The sequence below is a fragment of the Lathyrus oleraceus genome, chromosome 1 (genome assembly GCF_024323335.1).
Source record: "Lathyrus oleraceus cultivar Zhongwan6 chromosome 1, CAAS_Psat_ZW6_1.0, whole genome shotgun sequence".
NCBI lineage: Eukaryota > Viridiplantae > Streptophyta > Magnoliopsida > Fabales > Fabaceae > Lathyrus > Lathyrus oleraceus.
This window is the reverse complement of record NC_066579.1, coordinates 353,338,950-353,362,468: the sequence shown is the minus strand read 5'-3', so window position 1 is coordinate 353,362,468 and position 23,519 is coordinate 353,338,950.

Here is a 23,519-nt window from a genome sequence, read left to right as displayed (position 1 = left end):
CCACTTAGCGGAACATTGATATCACGAGCAGTTCAGACCCTGGTGGGACATTATCGTTACATACTTCGGGTGTGTATATGATGACGTTCTGCGAAAGGTTATTTATGCTGCGTTTCTCTCGACCTTACCCAGGCCTAGATGACACCCGTGAGTGGGGAGGGAATGATCATTATTACAGGTACAGTTGGTGACTTGTTGGTGACTTGTTGGTGACTTGTGATCCTGTTGGTGACTATTGGTTCAGAATTTTGGGGTCTCAGATGACTTTGGGTTTCAGATGAATTTGTGGTTCCGAGTTCAAGCCGAAGCTTTGATCCTGTGTTCTGAGAGACCCAGCCAACCAGTCCAGTCTGCATCATTTGCATCATAGCATATTTATTTTTCAAAAGAAACGCAATAAAAAAGATACAAAAAAAAAAGAAAAAGGGGGAAAAACAAAAAAAAACTAATCCCTGCATGCATATCATTTCTCAGGTACATTCCATAGCTTGTTCACTGATAGAGATGGCAACAGTCCCAGAGTTGAAGCGGAAGACTTGTTCCTACAGCTTTCACCGTGAACCTTTGACGTCTCTGATTGAGTTGAGCAACCTTATGACCAGTGGTAACCAGAAGGGGTTTGTTAACCAGTATGGAGATATTCTGACACTGTTGAAGATGGTAGTCGATCCGGTGCCGTTGTAGACTCTTCTACAGTTCTACGACCCAGGGCTTCATTGTTTCACCTTTCAAGATTATCAGTTAGCGCCTACTCTTGAGGAGTACTCCATTCTGCTGAGTGTCCCGGTCCGGTATCAGGTTCCTTTCTTGGATGTGCCCAAGGAGGTTGATTTCAGAGTTGTCGCCAGAGCTCTCCATTTGGGTATCAAGGAAGTCAGTGATAGTTGGAAGTCCAGTGGGGATGTTGTAGGATTGCCTTTGAAGTTTCTGTTGAGGGTAGCTAGAGAAGAAGCAGAGAAGGGAAGTTGGGAAGCCTTTCATGCTCAGTTGGCCGTCATGATCTATGGGATCGTCCTGTTTCCGAGTATGCCAAATTTTGTTGACTATGCTGCAGTCAGTATTTTCATTGGAGGAAATCCAGTTCCTACTCTATTAGCTGACACTTACTATGCTATTCACAGTAGGCATGGTAAGGGTGGAGCTATCAGGTGCTGTCTCCCGCTCTTGCTCAGATGGTTCTTGTCTCTCCTGCCAGTCAGCGGACCTTTTGTGGATGCTCAGAGCACGCATAAGTGGACTCAGAGGGTTATGTCTCTTACCTCCTATGATATCAGGTGGCAATCTTACCGGATGGATGTGCGTAACGTCATTATGAGCTGTGGAGGATTCCGTAATGTGCCACTCGTGGGGACTAAGGGTTGCATCAATTACAACCCGGTTCTTTCTCTTCGCCAGTTGGGGTTTGTGATGAAAGGAAGGCCACTTGAGGCTGAGGTAACCGAGAGTGTGTATTTTGAGAAGAAGGATGACCTTGTTAGGTTGGAGCAGATTGGAAGAGCTTGGAAGTCTATCGGTGTGAAGGATGGATCTGCCTTAGGGAAGAAGTTTGTCGTTGCTATGCCCGATTACACTGATTGGGTCAAGGAGAGAGTAGAAACTTTGTTGTTACCCTACGATAGGATGGAGCCGTTGCAGGAGCAACCACCTTTGATCCTTGCTGAGAGTGTGCCTGCGGAGCACTACAAGCAAGCCCTGATGGAGAATCGCCGTTTGAGAGGGAAGGAGCAAGATACCCAATTGGAGCTGTACAAAGCTAAAGCTGATAAGCTGCACTTGGCCCATCAACTCAGGGAAGTGCAAGGAGAGGATGCTAGCAGAGCAAGGAACAAGAAGAGATCATATGATGAGATGGAATCCATGTTGGATGCAGAGCATAGGGAGTGCTTGAGGCTGCAGAGAGCAGAAGCCAACTATCAAAAGAAGATCAGAGACTTGGAGAAGCAACTCAGAGATAAAGACATCCAGTTGAAGAAGGAAGTAGACTTGAGACAGGCATCAGAGAACCGTCTTGGAGGAGAAGTCTTAGAGCTTAGAAGACAGTTGAAGGAGAAGATTACCCCTCTACCAGAATGTTCAGAATGCACACTGTTGATAGACCAGTGCCATTACCTGAAGACCCTCATTCCAGAAGACCGTCTGTCTTAGTTTGTATCTTTGTTTGTGTTTTGTTGAGAATCACCTCCAGGCTTGTTGGATGGGATTCATTTGTTTGTACTCCGTCTTTGGATCTTCATTGTTGAGAATCACCTCCAGGCTTGTTGGATGGGATTCATTTCTTTGTACTCTGTTTATGCGAATTTTCTGTTGACTCGGTGGTATTGACCTTTTTACCCTTATGTATGGATAAGATTGTCAGTATTTCCCTGTTGTTCTCATTTTCCTTGTATCTGTTTGTTCTCTTGTTGCTGCAGGTTGCCATCTTTTCAGGATGGGTCAGGCTCTGTGAATGCCTGAGAAATGAGCATATCATGTGCATCATACGCATCATTAGCATCATACTCATATCATTTTGCATAACAGGTGTTCTTGGTCGTGGCTTCTCACTCTGGTTCCTGTTTGAGGCAGGATAGCTGATCAACGTCCGCACCGCTACTCAACAAGACTGAATCAACAGAGAGGTATGGATCAAGTTCAAGCAGAGTTGGCTGAGATGAAGGCTAACATGGCCCAGTTTATGAATATGATGCAAGGGGTTGCACAAGGTCAAGAAGAACTTCGAGCCATGGTTCAGAGACAAGAGGCTGCAATTCCACCGGTCAACCATGCTCCGCCAGAGGGAGGCCCGATCAATGATAATAATGTTGCTGTTGTTGTACCCATCAACAACTATGCTGTAGGTGATGAGTTGGGGGGTATTCGAATCAACGGTCAACCTATTGTTCCAGATGCCGCTAATGCCAGAGCAGTCCGTGCCCCGGCCCGTAATCCTGCTCCGATTGTTGACAGACAAGAGGATATGTTCACTCTGCTCAGTGAAGACGAAGACGTTCTGGGAAGGGTTGATGAGAGGGATCGTAAAGTTGATGCCCTTGCTGAGAAAATTAGAGCTATGGAATGTCAGAATTCTCTCGGTTTTGATGTTACCAATATGGGGTTGGTGGAAGGTCTGAGAATCCCTCACAAGTTCAAAGCACCGTCCTTCGATAAATACAACGGTACTTCTTGCCCTCGCACCCATGTGCAGGCTTATTATCGAAAAATCTCTGTGTATACTGATGATGAAAAGATGTGGATGTATTTTTTCCAAGATAGTCTATCTGAGGCTTCTTTGGACTGGTACATGGAATTGAAGAGAGATTCTATCCGCTGTTGGAGAGATCTGGGTGAGGCCTTCTTGAGGCAATACAAACACAACATGGACATGGCACCGAGCCGGACTCAGCTGCAGAGTCTTTGTCAGAAATCCAATGAAAGCTTCAAGGAGTACGCCCAGAGGTGGCGTGAATTGGCTGCTAGAGTTCAACCCCCTATGCTGGAGAGGGAGTTGACAGATATGTTTATCGGTACTCTTCAAGGTGTGTTTATGGACCGGATGGGGAGCTGCCCATTCGGTAGTTTTTCTGATGTTGTCATTTGTGGAGAGAGGACTGAGAGCTTGATTAAAACTGGGAAGATCCAAGATGCTGGTTCCTCTTCTTCTAAGAAGCCGTTTGCTGGGGCACCTCGTCGAAGAGAGGGTGAAACTAATGCTGTCCAACACTGCAGAGATCAGAGCAGAAGTGAATACCGTCAAGTTACTGCAGTGACCATTCCGGCACCTCAACCTCGTCAACAACAACAACAAAGAGTTCAACAACCGCAACAACAACAACAGCAACGTCCGTATCAGCCCAGACAGAGGATGCCTGATCGATGTTTTGATTCGCTACCCATGTCGTACGCCGAACTGCTGCCCGAACTACTCAGGTTGGGGATGGTTGAGTTGCGTACAATGGCTCCGCCTACAGTGTTGCCTCCTGGGTACGACGCCAACGTCCGTTGTGACTTTCACTCTGGGGCACCAGGGCATCATACTGAGAAGTGTCGGGCTCTCCAGCACAAGGTCCAAGATTTGATCGATGCCAAGGCGATCAACTTCGCTCCAGTGCCTAACGTCGTAAACAACCCTATGCCTCAGCATGGTGGGCATAGAGTGAACAATATTGAGGGGAAAGAAGCTGAAGATCTGGTTGTTAATGTTGATGATGTTCAGACTTCTCTGCTAGTTGTGAAGGGCCGTCTGCTGAATGGGGGTGTCTACCCGGGCTGTGATGAGGATTGTTTGGGCTGTGCAGAATCTGAGAATGGTTGCGACCAGTTAAGGGCCGGTATCCAGGGTATGATGGATGAGGGTTGTTTGCAATTCAGTAGGGCTGTAAAAGATCGTGGAACAGTGTCAACTATCACCATTTACTTTAAACCGTCTGAAGGACGTGGACAAAGGGTCGTTAGTGCACCTGCAACAAATGGTACCCCAGTTACCATTTCCGTGCCTGTAACCATCAGTGCTCCAACTACTATCGCCGCGTCTGGAAGGAGGGCTGTTGAGAATAGTAGAGCCGTGCCGTGGAAGTATGATAATGCTCACCGCAATTACAGAAGGGCTGAAAGTCAGACAAGACCAGTGAATCAAACTCCAGTGACAATTGGTTTACCGAATAGAGTTCCTGCAACTGTTGGTCCGGCTGTGGATAATGTAGGGGGTCCAGGAGGTTTTACCAGAAGCGGTCGTCTGTTCGCACCGCAGCCTTTGAGGGACAATAATGCTGAGGCTCTCGCCAGAGCGAAGGGTAAGCAAGCTGTGGTTGAGGAAGAACCTGTCCAGAAGGAAGCGCCTGAGGGGACATTTGAGAAAGATGTGGAGGAGTTTATGAAGATAATCAAGAAGAGTGACTACAAGATTGTAGATCAGTTGAATCAAACTCCGTCCAAGATTTCTATACTTTCACTGTTGTTGTGCTCTGAGGCACACCGTAATGCCTTGCTGAAGATGTTGAATCTGGCTTACGTGCCTCAGGAGATTTCTGTCAATCAACTGGAGGGTGTGATGGCCAATGTGAGCACCAGGCATGGTGTAGGATTTACCAACCTGGACTTACCGCCTGAAGGGCGGAACCATAACAAAGCCTTGCACATCACCATGGAGTGCAAGGGGGCAGTGTTGTCTCACATATTGGTAGACACCGGGTCGTCGCTGAATGTGCTGCCTAAGCAGATTCTGAAGAAGATTGATGTGGAAGGGTTTGTGCTTACTCCCAGTGACCTGATCGTTCGTGCTTTCGACGGATCTAAACGTTCTGTGTGTGGGGAAGTTACCTTGCCTGTGAGGATAGGTCCTGAGGTATTCGATATCATTTCTATGTTATGGACATCCAGCCCGCCTACAGTTGTCTATTGGGGCGTCCGTGGATTCATGCAGCAGGGGCAGTCTCGTCGACTCTCCATCAAAAGCTCAAGTATGTCTGGAACGGTCAGATTGTGACTGTGTGCGGTGAAGAAGAGATTCTGGTGAGTCATCTATCCTCGTTCAAGTATGTTGAGGTGGATGGCGAGATCCACGAAACCTTATGTCAGGCGTTTGAGACTGTGGCTCTGAGAAAGTGGCGTACGCTGAGCAGAGGAAGCCAGGTGCTTCAATTACTTCTTACAAGCAGGCTAAGGAGGTTGTTGATTCTGGCAAAGCTGAAGGCTGGGGCAAGATGGTGTACTTGCCTGTCAAAGAAGACAAATTTGGCGTTGGTTACGAGCCTCTCCAAGCAGAGCAGAATGGTCAAGCGGGTCCGAGTACCTTTACCAGCGCTGGGCTGATGAATCATGGCGACGTCTCTGCAACCGGTAGTGAAGACTGTGACAGTGATTGTGATTTGGACAACTGGGTTCGCCCGTGTGCACCAGGGGGGTCTATCAACAACTGGACGGCTGAAGAAGTGGTTCAAGTTACTCTTCTGACAGAGTAATTTTCTGTTGTTTTGTCATTTTGCATGAAAATCCTACGATCTGCCCAAGGCGTAGTGATTCATTGTAGGGCCTCATCATGTTTTAATGATTATCATTAATGAAGGACATTTTTTGCAATCAAACTTTGTGATCCCTGTCTTTCTATTTTTTGTTTTCATCTTTTTTTCAAAACAATAAAAATGGCAATGTTTTTGTTTTTTGTGACTTTATTGAACTCTTTTTCTAAAACAAAGCATTAAACATGCAGAAGCGATCTTATGGCATTCACTATGAACAGTTCTGTTATGGCTCAGTATGATTTCGACAATCCCATCTACCAGCTGAAGAGGAGAGTGAGGAAGACTGTGAACTCCCTGCAGAATTGGTCAGATTGCTGAAGCAGGAGGAAAGGGTCATCCAACCTCATCAGGAGGAGTTGGAGGTTGTTAATTTGGGTATTGAGGACGCCAAAAGAGAAATCAAGATTGGGGCTGCTTTAGAGGACTCTGTCAAGAGGAGGCTGATTGAGATGCTGAGAGAATATGTGGAGATATTCGCCTGGTCATATCAAGATATGCCTGGGTTAGATACAGACATTGTGGTGCATCGATTACCTCTTAGAGAAGGATGTCCTTCGGTCAAGCAGAAGCTTCGTAGAACGAGTCCTGACATGGCAACTAAGATCAAGGAAGAGGTTCAGAAACAGTGGGATGCGGGTTTTTTGGCTGTTACAAGTTATCCCCCCTGGGTGGCCAACATCGTTCCTGTGCCGAAGAAGGATGGTAAAGTCAGAATGTGTGTCGATTACCGGGATTTAAATAGAGCGAGTCCGAAAGATGATTTCCCATTACCTCACATTGATGTATTAGTTGATAATACGGCTCAATCCTCGGTATTCTCTTTCATGGATGGTTTTCTCTGGATATAATCAGATCAAGATGGCGCCAGAGGACATGGAAAAGACGACATTCATTACACCTTGGGGCACGTTCTGCTACAAAGTGATGCCATTTGGGCTGAAGAATGCCGGTGCTACCTATCAGAGGGCAATGACGACTTTTTTTTCATGACATGATGCACAAAGAAATTGAAGTGTATGTAGATGATATGATCGCGAAGTCGCAGACAGAAGAGGAACACCTGGTTAATTTGCAGAAGCTGTTTGACCGGTTGAGAAAGTTCAAGCTGAGGTTGAATCCGAACAAGTGTACGTTTGGGGTGAGATCAGGGAAGCTTTTAGGCTTCATTGTCAGTGAGAAAGGGATTGAGGTTGATCCAGCAAAAGTCAAAGCTATTCAAGAGATGCCTGGCCGAAAACGGAGAAGCAAGTCCGTGGGTTTTTAGGGAGGTTGAACTACATTGCAAGGTTCATATCTCACCTAACTGCCACATGTGAACCAATTTTCAAACTGCTCCGAAAGAATCAGGCGATCAAGTGGAATGATGATTGTCAGAAAGCTTTTGACAAGATTAAAGAGTATTTACAGGAACCTCCAATCCTTATACCTCCAGTTCCAGGGAGACCTCTGATAATGTACCTGTCAGTGACTGAGAACTCGATGGGGTGTGTATTGGGACAGCATGACGAGTCTGGTCGAAAAGAGCATGCCATATACTACCTTAGCAAAAAGTTTACCGACTGTGAAACAAGATATTCACTGCTCGAGAAAACTTGCTGTGCTTTGGCCTGGGCTGCTCGCCGACTGAGGCAGTATATGTTGAACCATACCACTTTGTTGATTTCTAAGATGGATCCAGTGAAATACATCTTTGAGAAGCCGGCTCTCACCGGACGTGTTGCCCGTTGGCAGATGATTTTAACAGAATATGACATTCAGTACACGTCACAAAAGGCCATCAAAGGTAGTATTCTGTCAGACTACCTCGCCGAGCAACCAATTGATGACTATCAGCCTATGATGTTTGAATTCCCTGATGAAGACATCATGTATCTGAAGATGAAAGATTGTGAAGAGCCTCTTGTCGAGGAGGGACCGAATCCGGATGACAAATGGACACTGATGTTTGATGGGGCTGTGAATATGAACGGTAACGGTGTTGGGGCAGTATTGATCAATCCTAAAGGTGCTCATATACCTTTTTCTGCCAGATTGACGTTTGACGTTACCAACAACGAAGCTGAGTATGAGGCTTGTATCATGGGGATAGAAGAAGCCATTGATCTGAGGATCAAAACTCTTGATATATTTGGAGATTCAGCTCTAGTGGTCAATCAAGTCAATGGAGATTGGAATACGAATCAGCCGCATTTGATTCCGTATAGAGATTACACCAGAAGAATACTGACGTTCTTCAAGAAGGTGAAGTTGTATCATGTCCCCCGGGATGAGAATCAAATGGCCGATGCCTTGGCTACTTTGTCGTCTATGATCAAGGTTCATTGGTGGAATCATGTGCCACATGTTGCGGTGAATCGACTTGAGAGGCCTGCGTATGTGTTTGCAGCCGAGTCTGTTGTGATTGATGAGAAGCCATGGTATTATGACATCAAGAACTTCCTCAAAACTCAGGAGTATCCTGAAGGTGCGTCGAAGAATGACAAGAAAACCCTGAGAAGGCTAGCTGGAAGCTTTTATTTGAATCAGGATGATGTGTTGTATAAGAGAAACTTTGACATGGTCTTGCTCAGATGCGTGGACAGACCCGAGGCAGACATGTTAATGCAGGAAGTTCATGAAGGCTCCTTCGGTACTCATGCCGGCGGACATGCAATGGCTAAGAAATTGTTGAGAGCGGGTTATTACTGGATGACTATGGAATCCGATTGTTTCAAGTATGCTCGGAAGTGCCATAAGTGTCAAATTTATGCTGATAAGGTGCATGTACCACCAAGCCCTCTGAATGTCATGAATTCGCCTTGGCCGTTTGCCATGTGGGGCATTGATATGATTGGAAAGATTGAGCCTACTGCTTCGAATGGACATCGCTTCATCCTGGTTGCGATTGACTATTTCACCAAATGGGTGGAAGCAGCTTCCTATGCTAACGTTACCAAACAAGTGGTTACCCGGTTCATCAAGAAAGAAATCATATGTCGTTATGGAGTTCCTGAGAGAATCATCACTGACAATGGTTCGAATCTCAACAACAAGATGATGAAAGAGCTTTGTAAAGATTTCAAGATTGAGCATCACAATTCTTCTCCTTACAGACCGAAGATGAATGGTGCTGTAGAAGCGGCAAACAAGAATATCAAGAAGATTGTGCAGAAGATGGTCGTCACGTACAAGGATTGGCATGAGATGCTGCCTTTCGCTTTGCATGGGTACCGTACCTCAGTACGTACGTCGACCGGGGCAACCCCTTACTCCCTTGTGTATGGTATGGAAGCTGTCCTACCCGTTGAAGTGGAGATTCCTTCTCTGAGAGTTTTATTGGATGTCAAGCTGGACGAAGCCGAGTGGATTCGAACAAGGTTTAACGAGTTGAGCCTTATCGAGGAGAGACGGCTAGCAGCTGTATGTCATGGACAGTTGTATCAGAGAAGGATGAAGCGAGCCTTTGATCAGAAAGTGCGTCCTCGAAGCTATCAGATCGGTGATCTAGTTTTGAAGAGGATCCTCCCTCCCGGTGCAGATAACAGGGGCAAGTGGACTCCTAATTATGAAGGTCCATATGTTGTGAAAAAGGTCTTCTCCGGTGGAGCCTTGATGCTTACAACTATGGATGGTGAAGATTTTCCGTCTCCTGTTAACTCAGATGTAGTCAAAAAATACTTCGCATAAATTGACCCGCTGGACAAAAAGAAAAAAAGAGTCCAGGCAAAAAAAGGGCATCCCGGCGAACCAAAAAACAGAAAGGAAAGGTTCGGGCAAAAATTAGGGATAAAATGAAAAGAATTTGTACACCCGGTAAGTCGAAAACCCGCAAGGGCGGCTTAGGCAAAAATGGGTATCCCGGTGGATTGAAAACCCGAAAGGGCGATCCAGGCAAAAGTTAGGGATTAAAGCGAAGACTACAGTCTGAGTTGTCTGTACTTCATCAAGCTTTGTCGTCTGCCATCTCGAAAGATGTGATCCGTCCAGTCATTCTTCTCAGAAAGCAAGGAGTTGGGAGGAAAATTGATGATCTGTGAGTTATAACAGAATTGGGAAATAGTGGATGCCGTGTTCACATTGCCATTAGGATAGATTTTTTCCTTTTGTGCGCAATTACCTCTTTCTAGGAGTTGCGTCCCGATGTATTTGCCTCTTCAGGCACATTTTCAATCAATAAAAGTCGTTATTCAGATAAATAGCTCTTTGGTTTTTATTTTTACTGTTTTGTTTGCAAAAATGTCCGAATTTTTGATAAGCATTGTATATAAGAACATGAAGGCTACACAATAATGTGCAGAAAGACAAAACATTTGAAAATCATTTTGAATGTTGAGGACACTTGAGCGTATCTTGTCCATGTATCCCCTGGGGGCATTTCGTTGTGCTGTTTTTCAGATTGGCATCTGTGAGGACGTTTCCTCAACAGATATTTTCCCCAAGCAAGTTTGGAAGCTATCAGAGCTATGTTCCCCTGCGGAGACGTCTGTGGATAGTGCCTTCTATTCCCCAACAAATCTAAGGATTGCCTATCCCCAGCAGGCCTGTATTTGCCGTTTTCCTCCCCGAGAAAGGCAGGTTCATTGAAATTTATCTCCAGCATTTATCCTGTCTGTGGACTGAAGGATATCCCCAGCGGAGTTCACCCTTCCCCCAGCAGCAGTGCTATTCTCCAACATGAGTGTGAAGTCGCTTTACCATTCCCCAAGCAGAGTTCCCCGCAGAGTATTTCCCCAAGAGGAGTCTCCCCGCAGAGTTGGAGTACCCGATCAGTTTTGGCTCCCCAGCCGGAGTTTTTCATCATTTTGCATTTTGCATGTAGTGATCATTGCATCCTCAAACTGCGTAGCATTTCCATTCAATATGGAGCATTATGCCATAGAAAAATTCAAACATATGCATTCATGTGTTAACCTCACCAGACCGTATCCCCGGCAGAGGCGGATCATTTCATTCAACATCAGCACAGCAAGTCTGCTACAGTTGCTCTTGACAGCGTTCAGGATTGATTATCCCACGGAGGTTTATTACCTCACCCGTGGGTGACAGAAAGTTTGTTTCTCCTCAGTGAGACCCCCAGCAAGTGGTCAACCTTGCCCTGATATATCTAAGATGTCGTTCTTGTGATACCGGTAAGTGTCATATCAGCACCCGCGAGTGTTTCTTTTGTTGGTGTCGGTAAACACCATTGTTTCGGTGTCTGTAAACATCGGTATTCTCTCCAGTCATCAGTAAATGTCTGGTCATCATTTTTGGTGTCGGTAAACACCATTGTTTCGGTGTCTGTAAACATCGGGTATTCTCTCCAGTCGTCAGTAAATGTCTGGTTATTATTGTTGGTGTCTGTAAACACCATTGCTTCGGTGTCGGTAAACATCGAGTCTCACCCAGTCATCGGTAAATGTCTGGTCATTTTTTGATGTCGGTAAACATCATCTTTCGATGTCGGTAAACATCGAGTCTTTTCTGCGGTCATCGGTAAATGTCTGATAATCCCCGGCTAGAAATCCCCAGTAGAGTCATCGGTAAATGTCCTATCTGGTTTCCAGTTGCAAATATTTGTTTTCCTTTAGTGAAGTGTTCCCCAGTCATCGGTAAATGTCTGGTCATTTCTTTGGATGTCGGTAAACATCATCTTTCGATGTCGGTAAACATCGAGTCTCATCCCAGTCATCAGTAAATGTCTGGTCATGCTTTGTTTCCTTGTTGATAAAATCAAGATCCCCAGAAGTCGTCGGTAAACGTCTTGTCTGATTACACCACAAAGATTTTGTTCCTCCCCAAGTGGAGACGCCATCGGTAAATGGCCCCGTATGCTTCGATATCGGTAAATATCAGATCCCCAGTCGCAGTAGCCATCGGTAAATGGTCAAGTTGAAGTTGATATCGGTAAATGTCAAGTTTCCTTGAGGCCACCATCGGTAAATGGTCTTGCTTCCTTTTACATCAGATTTGTTTCCCAACAGCCATCAGTAAATGGTTTTGCTGAAGTTGATATCGGTAAATATCAAGTTACCAGTCTCTAACCATCGGTAAATGGTTTCACCTTTCTGAAGTTGTCAATTGCAGGCGTCATCAGTAAATGACGTGGCTCTCCTTGTATCATATCCAGCAGAGTGCAAATTTCTTCGGTTCTTGGTATTCAATCCCTGTTTACCCTGAAAGACTGACAGCCGTTGCTCTCATCCATTCGGGTTCCCAGCTGATTGAATAGGGGCAGCTGTAGCACCTCAAATTTGCACCTATCATTGTACATACATTTTCATATTAGGTCATAGCATATCATGGTCCATTGCATAGCATTGCATTGCCTCTTTTGCCTCAAGTGCAAGCCAATCAAGGAATTAGGTTAAACTGATCAGGAGATCAGTCAACCAAGCAAGCAAGTGCATTTCTCAAGGAGCCAAGGCCCTAGGGTTGGTCCAACATGTTCATATGTCTTGGGACATCATTTGAAGTCAAGTTCTCAAGGAATTAGGGTTTGGAATTCATCAGAAGAGGTTCAGTCATCCAAAACCCTAGAAAAGTCAACTGTTGGTCAACTGTCCATTTAATCAGTGATTTGATAATGGAAATTGGTTTGAGAGGTCTCATTCATGTCCAAATAGGCCTCATGTATCATGTCAAACACCATCATGGAAGAATTTGAAGCCAGATCAGAAATTTCCAAAAATGGAAACTGGACCTGTAACTGAAACCTGCCCAAAATGGAAAGTCTTGATCCTCAAACTTACATCATGATACAAGTTTCAAATGAATTTTTGCCCAACATGAAAGTTGAAGATCTTGTTCTCCCATTTCCAAAAAAGTCCAAGAACTCTCAATTCCCATGTATGGTTGGCAAGTTATGATCAAATCATTTTCACAAAATCTTGAACTTCAAAAGGCCATATCTCTCAAACCATTTGGCCAATTTTGGTGGGGTTTTTTTTTCCTACAAGTCACATTTGTTCCCCTCTTTCCAAAAATATAAATTTCATACACCAAAACCTTGCCAATCAAAATGGCATTTTTTTGACTTGTCTCATTTAAATTCAAGTTTGACCAAGGGTTGACTTTTTGATATAATCATTTTTTTTTTTTACCATTTGGCCAATGGAAATAGCTCAAAAATTTGGTTTTGGTCATGTTGCAAAGCCATTCCCATGAAGTACATGTAGCCCATGCTAGCTTGCTTGAAACTTGGAAAGAAAGTACAAATTCAACCACCATATCCCACATATCCATGAACCATGCTTGGTACCATCACATAGCAGATTTTATGATCATTTTCTGTCATTGGAAACCACTAATAGCAGCCACATTCTAACAGAAAAAAATCTCTCTCTCTCTCTCATTTGGCTCATTCTTCATTTTGTAAAGTCTGTCAAAAACTCCAAAGAAACTAAGCCTTGCCTTGCCTAAAACATCATTCAAACAACCTTGTGAGCACATTGCAACCTTATTTTTCCAACTGGAAGCTCCTCTCCCACTGCTGTTTTAAAGAGGCATCGGCCATGGTAGCATTCGTGTTCCTCCATTTCAAGCATCATTGAGCCAAAACAGCTTCACCATTCACCTCCTGGGAGTTGTTAAAGCATCTGTTTCAAGCCAAAGCCTTCAAACCATTGCTGTTTCACAAACTGCTTCAAAAATAGGTAAGATTTCGAATCCTCTTTTTTCCAAAATCATGGTGTGTAATGCGTAGATCTCTTTATCCTGATCATTATGAGCTTTGAGTCACTGAAAACGGTTGAGTATTTGTGGAGATATGTTGTCTCAAAGTTTCATATGTGAATGTGTTTTGGTTTGTTTCTCTCATGCTAGCATAAATCATTGAAAACTATTGTTGGATTGTGAACATGTGATGGAAGATGCACGTATTGGTATACCTGTTTTTGAATTTGGAAAAAAAAATTTTTTGACCTGGGTTTGTAGTGATGAACATGTATATACTGGACATTTTCTTTTTAACATGAATGCTGTAAATATTTTTTCTGCAACATGATGCTGAGACTGCTTTCATTTGCCACGCCGTACATCCTCCTGGGTTACTTATTGGCTGCGCATGTGGCTTCATGAAGAAACACGTGATATTGCTGTACGCCTGGCCCACACTTATGCGCTGACCCTCTCTTTTTAATGAACACGTTGCTACTGCTTCATTGGCATGCTTTGCTTTTTGTTTTCGCGTTTTTATATATGCCTTGCCTTGTTTCCAAATAAATGCCAAAAGGCCTGGGGCGAGGGGGATTCGAACCCCAGACCTTTGCCTCAAAGCTTCAAATACCAAGTGTTTTACCACTGGGGCGCAATGCCAATTCAGTTATTTAAACGCCTTCTATAAAATATATATTAAAGAGGAGCACTATTTCATGGCCATGCGCAAATCACAGCGTGCCACGTCCCCAAATGCAGCACACCGTTTCATTTAAATGTCCCAGGAATTACGCATATGCCACTGCCGGATTTAATTACCAATTAATTTAATTTCTTTTGCAATTTTTATTTCACTTGGCATGGCTATCTTCAAAAAATCATAGAGCTCTCAATTTTAACTCAAATTTCATGGGAATTTTTGTGTTGTGTTCATCACAATCTCTAGTTTTTAATCATATTTTTTCCAGAATTTTTGGATCAATGGATTTTAATTGTTATTAGGGTTTGTGACATGTGACCAATTTTTGTACACTTTGCCAAAACATTTGTGAAATGATGATACTTTATCCAATGGCTCCCAAATTTTTTGTGCTTAAACTAGACACACTCATGGTAATTTTGGTGTAGAGTTTGTGAATTTATCATTGCTGGTTTGTGAGATATGATTTTTTGAATTAGGGTGTGACAATTTGTGTCACACCATTGATGTCCAACTTGATGATTTTTGATACCATGCTTCTTGACCTCCAATTGATCTGATTTTTTTGCATGAACCTACTTTTGTATGTCTAGTTTACATGTGAATTTTCTTGGAATTATTTGTGGCATTTCCTAATTGTTTGAGATTTTCTCCCCTGTTTAGTCATATGTTGACTTTTTGTGACACTTGTTCCCATTCCATTTGTGAAATTCTCATACTTTATTGGATGGACATGAAATTTCACATGAGATAACTAGACATCCTCATCTTTTCCATGGTTTTAGTCCCATTAATTTATCATACACCATTTCTGATTTATGATTTTTCTAAGTTGATGCATGTTTGGTTGACTTCATTGAGCATGTTCAAAATTGCTTTGACTTTCTGATTTTCATTGACTGCCTTCCACTTGTCCAAATGAGATGAAATTTGACATGCTTACCATGCTGTGGGTTGTGATTGATCATGATTTATTTGGTGATTTTTGGAAATGTTTAAGATTACTTTTGATGCAAGTCTTGCTGTTGACTTCTATGAGCTTCTAAATGCCATGTTTTGACCTAATTTGTTCATGAAATGATGATGATGATTGATATGAATGTGAACCCAATTGGTTGTGTTTCTTAATGGTTTGAACATGATTTTGGATGCTTGCCCTTTGCTGTTTTGACTTTTCCATTCCTTTTTGACCCTAGGCTTGTCCTAGTGGTCCTGTTACTCACTTTTGAGCTTGTGTTTTCAGGTTGACTAACAAGTGACCAATGAGACCATTTCTTTTTGATTGAGCTTGCTTAAATATCCTTGTCTAACTTGTTTGTTTTGTAGGTGGCTTGGCTCACATGCCTTGAGCCTTGTGCTTTGCACATCCATTGGCCCCCAATTAACTGTTGATGTCTGTTTCTTTTTGCTTTGTTTTGAAGTTGCATACTAACATCTGCTTGACTATTTCAGGTGCTTTTAGCTGCTTAGTTCCTTGTGAACTTTTTTTGCTTTGCTTTGCTTGTATAAGCAATTTGCATTGAGGTATATCTCTTTTTCTTCATGTAGTCTGGAAGACCTGGCCTGTTACTTGGCCAGGCAACTGTCTGAAGTCCTCCTTAAGAGGCAATGTTTGTGATTGTTTAATTTTGTCCTTGCATAGAGTCAAAGACCTCCTAAGTGAAGAGGCAATTGGCAGAACCCAAGGGATAAGCAACCTATCCCCTGCTATTCAGTGTGTCATCTGCTTTGCTCACACCACTGTGTTGATGCATTGCAGATACAAACCCAAGATCTTGTACAATTGTACAGTTGAGTCAGTATCAAATGTGTAGAAGGGTTCCCACTTTCTGAACCCACACATTCTTGTCTTGAGCTCTCCCAGGCCAGGGATAAGAGCTGTGGAGTCTTACCTTCACTCACCTTTCATCTGCTTCACCTTAGCCCCTCAATGGCAAGGTTAAGAGCACACTCACCCAGTTCCAGAGGTTTGTTTGTTGAGGTTGATATGACCCCTCGACTAAAACCTAACCCTTGTTTGAGCCACTTGCTTGTGTATAGTGTGTGCTATTTGTGCTTGTAGGATTGTTTGACTTGCTTCCTGTGCAAGTTAGGATTGTTTGACTTGCTTCCTGTGCAAGTTAGGGTTAGTTTAGACTTGCTTCCTGTGCAAGTTAGGTTTTGCTTGGCTTGCTTCCTGTGCAAGTTAAGTGTAGGTGTGGCTTGCTTCCTGTGCAAGTCATGACTAGGATAGGCTGGCTCCCTGTGCCGGTTAGCTAGAAACCTTAACTTAGGGATGATTTTGCATGATAACATCTAGGCTCGAGTCGTAGTCTCCCTAGTTGTGTCTCCCTCTGTTATCTGGTTAGGCTAGTCCTTTATCCCTCTGTAGGGGAACTACGTCGCCCTGATCCTCATACCAGATGAGGTACGTAGGCAGGAGATGAGCAGATCTCTCCGGGCGCCTGTGTCTTTGTTTTGTCCTGTTGTGTGCTTGGAAGCTGATGTAAGTCCATCGAGTGGCATTTGGGTTCCAGTGTGCGTGCGGTTGGTTCGGATGCTGATGTAAGTCCAGTGATTGGCATTCAGGCTCCATGTTTGCCTTCTTGAGTGCGTTTTGGTTCGGATGCTGATGTAAGTCCAGTGATTGGCAGTCAGGCTCCACGTTTGCCTTTGCCAGTGTTTGTTTGTGTGCGTGTCAGCCGAGCTACGAATGCTCTGATTCTTCTCTCGTCCGAGGAGATACGTATGCATAGGATGCGACCTCCTAGCGAGCATGTGTCGTTTCCCCAGTCCGAACTACTTCGACTCTGATGTCTATGCCTGATAGACTAAGTAGGCCCAGGATACGATATCCTGCCGAATCAGCCTTGTCTGTTTTCTTATGTCTCTTTCAGCCAGTGTGTGTGAGTTTGAGCAGTGTTTAGCAACCATTTATCCTTCCTATTGTGCGTGGATCCCGTCGAGTACTACGGATGCGTAGGGGTGCTAATACCTTCCCTTCGCATAACTGACTCCCGAACCCATTCTCTTTGGTCGCGAGACCATGTTCTTTCCTAGGTTTACTCTGAGCGTTTCCTTTCCCTCTTTTGGGATAAATAACGCACGGTGGCGGCTCTGTTGTTCTTGTTTTCCCGCCGGTTTTTCGCGTGATGCGACAACGACCTCCAAGACATTGTCCGAGGTGATCTAGACCTGAAACATTTTGATTCATTTGAAAAATTAGTGGGAAACAAACACGTTTAATGCATTTCCCATCATTTAAACGTTTCATTTCCTTCTTCTAACACGTATGTTGAGGCAACAAGCTAGGGTATGCCGCAACTTATAATTCATTTGAGTGCATTCATGTTTGCACGTATCCCCGAGGAGAATCTAGTCATTGATTTTGTAACTCCTTTCTTGCAGACAAGAGTCATTCAACCACTCTCACCTATAAGTAGGAGGAGTTAAGAATTTTGGAAACTTTTTTACAATCTTTGTCAATCAAGCTCATTCACATACACGTTATTGACAAACACTTTAGTCTTTTCCTTCTTGAGAGTGTTAATCAGGACGATTGAAGTTCCTTGACAAGAGTTTCTACACTTCATCAATCTCACATGGCCAAGTACCCTCCTCAACCCAAGCTTTTATCTTCAATATTTCTTGTTTTCTAGTCAGGATGAGTGATAGTGCAGTCAACTTAGTGAGTGACTCTGAGAGAGATGCTTGGTATGCCTCAAGAATGGGAACATCCCCTGATTCTCATCTCCCTCCTCTTGATCATGATCACCAGGAACCAAAAGTCATACCTTTATCTGATGATTATGACTCATAAAGGATATATCGGATTCCCAGAAGGATGAATCTTTTTCATCTGACTCATTAGAAGCTCTCTTATCAAATGTGGCGGAGAGGTGTATCATGTTGAGGTCCCTATGCCCCACCCATCTTAACCGAGGAGGAAATACAGGCCAATCAGCATATGAGAGAATGCTTTAAAAGTTACATATAGCCCTGACTAACTCTGCGTTGGTGATCAGTCGCCGAAATTTAATTTGGTTTATTTAATTAACAAAATTTAAATTAATAATAATAATAATGTGTTTATTATTATTGTCTTGTGGTGATCGGTTATGGCCTTAGTTTTCCTTTATTTTGTTTTGGGATTTTAAAATACGACCTGCGTGTCGTGCCTCTCTTTTAATCTCTTGATGTAACTTCTTTTCTCATCTCACTCCCTCAATTTAAAATGAGTTTCTTTTGTGTAATGTAATGTTATGAAGAAAGAGAAGAATACAATATCAAAGAAGGACAACCTTGAAGATCTTACTTGGAGAAGCTTAGATCGTTATTAGGTTAGCTTGGGTTCTCTCATTGGCTTGGGAGAACAATTGCGCTAGGGGCCATAAATATTTCATTTTGTATGTATGTTGATGCATATGAATGTATGTTGATGGATGTGAGAGACGATTTATATGATAAATAAGCCGATGAGATCAGAATAATTGCAAATTCCCTCAAATTAAATATTAAGTTTATGCTTTCCAAGTTTTAGCACTCATCAAGACTAGTATACGCGAGGTGCATGTTCTATATTAGTAAGGTGCGATGGGATAATTGTAATATCCAATTGCTAAAACAATGAGTCAAACTTAACTAAACAAATTATAATAAGATTATATATGTTTAGAAGCAAGAGTTGGAAATGATCCATGTGATGGATTGGAATAAGGAGTTATTCACCCAACTAAAATATTCGAGAGTTGTATTAGATATAATTGAAAGGAGTTCCTACCTAAATAACTCAGTTTTGTGTAATCCACATACGCGGGACTTAAAACAAAGTGAAATGTGGATCTCGACCCACTAGAAAATCTTCCAACGGGATTTTCCGAATCAAATGATGAGGGTCTTTTGTTTTGAGTAAAATAGTGGGAGCATATTTATTAAAGACCTAATTAAATATGTTATTTTAGTGATACTTAGATTTTCATTATTTTTCATGTAGATTACCATGACAACAAACACCTCTAACAACATTTTGCGATCAATCCTTGATAAGGAAAAATTGTCTGGGACAAATTTTTTGGATTGGCACCGAAATCTGAGGATTGTCCTCAATCATGATAGAAAGTTGTATGTCTTGGAGAAACCTGTTCCTGAAGAGGAACCTCATAGTTCTGCACCTAAGGCAGAAAGAGATGCTTATAAGAAGCATGTCGATGATGCCAATGAAACTGCTTGCCTCATGCTAGCTACCATGAACTCAGAGTTACAAAAGCAACATGAGAACAAGGCAGCGTTCGATATGATCGAACACCTGAAGATGCTCTATCAAGAGCAGACAAGGCATGAAAGGTTTGAAGTTTCAAAAATCCTTTTTCAAGGCAAGTTAGCTTATGGAGCCCTTGTAGGTCCCCATGTGCTCAAGATGATTGGGTATATGGAGAACCTTGAGAGGTTGGGGTTTCCCCTTGGAAAGGAACTTGCGAATGATTTGATCTTGCAATTGTTGTCAGATAGCTTCAGTCAATTTGTCCTTAATTTCAATATGAATGATATGGACAAACCCCTTCCTGAACTGCTAGCCATGTTAAGAACTGCTGATCAAAATATGAAGTTAAAAGGGAAGTCCATTCTAATGATCGGAAATGGAAAGAGACAGAACAAAAGACCCACCAAGCAGGGTGGTAAAGGGAAAGGCTAGGAAGTTTCCAAACCCAAACCCACAACTCCTACTTTGAAGCCTAGTGGAGGAATAGAAAAGGAAGGCATCTGTTTCCATTGCGGTAAGACCGGACACTGGAAGAGAAACTGCCCAAAGTACTTGGAAGATAAGAAGAATGGAGTAGAGACTTCAACTTTAGGTATTTTTGTTATTGAAATTAATTTATCTACTTCTGCATCATGGGTATTAGATACTTGATGTGGTTCTCACATTTGTACCAATGTGAAGGGGCTAAAGAGGAGTTGAGATTTTGCAAAAGGTGAAGTTAACCTACGAGTTGGCAATGGAGCAAAGGTTGATGCTTTAGCCGTAGGAACTTATGTATTGACTTTACCTAATGGTTTAATAATTCAGTTAGAGAACTGTTATTATGTACCTGCAATTAGCAGGAATATTATTTTCATTTCTTGTTTAGACAAGTTTGGTTTTTGATTTATAATAAAGAACAATTGTTGCTCTATTTATTTGAATGATATATTCTATGCTAATGCGCAAATGAACAATGGATTATATGTCCTTGATCTTGAAATGCCTATTTATAACATTAATACTAAAAGGATGAAACCTAATGAGTTAAATCCAACTTACCTTTGGCATTGTTGATTAGGCTACATAAATGAGAAACACATTTCCAAACTCCATAAAGATGGACTCTTGAACTCTTTTAATTATGAATCATATGAGACATGCAGATCTTGTTTAATTGGAAAGATGACAAAGTCTCCATTCACAGGAAAAGGTGAAAGACCTACTGATCTTTTAGCCCTCATACATACTTATGTATGTGGACCATTGAACATACCAGCCAGAGGAGGTTTTCAGTACTTCATCACATTTACTGATGATTTTAGTAGATATGGTTATGTGCATTTAATGAAACACAAATCAGAGTCCTTTGAAAAGTTCAAGAAATTCAAGAATGAAGTATAAAACCAACTAGGTAAGAATATTAAAACTCTTTGATCAGATCGAGGTGGTGAGTATTTAAGCCTAGAGTTTTGAAATTCTAGTTATCAGACTTTGGATGTCACACTGGTTGTTATGACATCCAATTCTGCACAGACAGGGATTATGCAGAACTTAACAGTAAGTGCAGTAAATAACACAAGTAATTGTTCACCCAGTTCAGTCCAACATGACCTACATCTGGGGGCTACCAAGCCAGGGAGGAAATCCACTATTAGTAGTATCAATTCAAAGCTAAACTCACCCGTTTACAACTTATCACTTAATCCCTACCCAATGCAATTTCAATCTTAACCTAAGATCAGAGTTCCTACTCACTCCCCCTCAATCACCTCAGTGATATTAAAGACACTTTGAAGTCACACTTCAAAAACAACTCTTGATTATGCTTCACAGCTTAAATCAAGATACACAACACTCACGCTTAAAAGCTTTGATTGACACAACACTTACAACTCAATGAACACCCTATGCCAAAGCAATCATCTACTTGATAATGGCTTGGCTTACAAGATACGTCTAATACAAGACTCACAAAATACAGCAGTGAAGTATGATGGACACACTAAATCTTCACGCCTCAAAATCCCCGAAACTGAATGAAGGAATGCCTTCCTTTTTATATTGCAGCACCTGGGCTTTTGCACCTGTATTTTCCTGAATTTTAGGTCACACAAGTTCCCTCAAATTCAACATTTAGGTTGCTAACAAATAGGCTATTTGTTAGGTTCATTGAATGTAGCTTGGTTGTTGATTTCCTGGATTTTCTCTCAGCTGTTGAATCCCTAAAGAATAGCCTGAGAAAAAGCTGAAACAGAAAACTGAACAACCTACAATTTAGCATATGCTGTCAGGCACGAATGTCACGACATTCAGCTTGACATCAAGGTCCATATGCTGAGTCTGTTTTTCCAGAAAACAGACTGTACAATTTTGCTGACCTGTACATGATCAAAATGACCGTACTACAGTAACAGCTTACATTAATAAATGTCAAAGTGTCCAACTTAACATTTATACATTTGGCCTTAAGTTAGTTCTGTTATTCTCTTGAAGAACAAACTAAGTTTTATGCTGAAGTATAGCAGAACACCACTCTGCCTAATCTTCAGTAGCTGCTGTCAATGATGAATGTCACAACATCCAGTTTGACATTCAGTCAGTAGGCCTTATGCCAGGTCTGGTTCTTCCTTGATAACCAGACTGCAAATGAATACTAAGTTCTAACAGAACTTCTGTTCCTTAGTATCTGTTGACAGGTATGAATGTCACAGCATTCAATAATCCTGTGTTAGCTAGTCCTGCAGTAACTACAATGTAGTCACATATACATGTCATGACATCAGTCAAGACATTAGTGTTTTACCATATAATACAGCCAATCAAACACCTACAAACTCCCCCTTTGGCAAATTTTTGGCTAAAACACTTTGATCCCCATAACAGAGTTCATAGCAGCGGAATAATACTAGCTAATACACTCAGAGTGGCAGCACACTCACACACATGGAAGTTAAATAAAAACTTCACATAGCAGCACACACATATTAGAAGTTGCACCTAAACTTCAACATCAGCTGCAGGGGGGAATCTTCAGATCTGTCATGAGAGTCTGTTGTAGAGACCCACTCTGTTTGTCAGGGGTATTGGTGGTTATTACTCCCCCTTTTTGTCAAAAATGTTGCCAAAGCCAGCAACATAGCCAGAGCACACTGACAGAGTTCCAGACTTGGTTTTACTTCACAGTTTCAACCAAGTTCACATCCACTTGATCTTGCTGCACAGCTTCGATCAAGTAATCACCCACTTTTGCTTTACAGTAGGTACCACCATATCAGATGCCATGATTTTGTTTCTGACATCCAGAACCACTCCTGCATGAACAGCATCCTTGAACTCCTGCAGGTACAGTGGCCTTCTCTCTGTAGGGTGTCTCCTTACCCTCTTGTATCCACACTTGTTGTAAGCAGCATAGCTATGATCTGTTGACCCATCATAGCCTAGTACAAATTGTTTAATAGGCAGAGATATTAAACAATTTATCCCAAACATCAGTGGTTGCTATAAGGTCTCAGAGAGACATATTCCCAGTTTGCTCCTTAAGTTTTCAAACTGAGTAGCATCCAGAGCCTTTGTAAATATGTCAGCCAGTTGAAGATCCGTGGCTACATGTTCCAAAGTGATCACCTTGTCTTCCACCAGATCTCTGATGAAGTGGTGCCTAATGTCAATATGTTTGGTCCTGCTGTGTTGGATGGGATTCTTGGAGATATTGATGGCACTGAGATTATCACAGAACAATGTCATGACATTTTGAGAGACATTGTACTCAGTGAGCATCTGTTTCATCCAGACCAGTTGGGAGCAACTGCTTCCTGCAGCTATGTATTCAGCCTCTGCAGTGGACAGAGAGACACAATTCTGCTTCTTGCTGAACCACGATATGAGGTTTTCTCCTAAGAAGAAACATCCACCTGATGTGCTTTTTCTGTCATCAGCACTTCCAGCCCAATCAGCATCACAGTACCCAGATAGGACAGGCTCAGGCCCA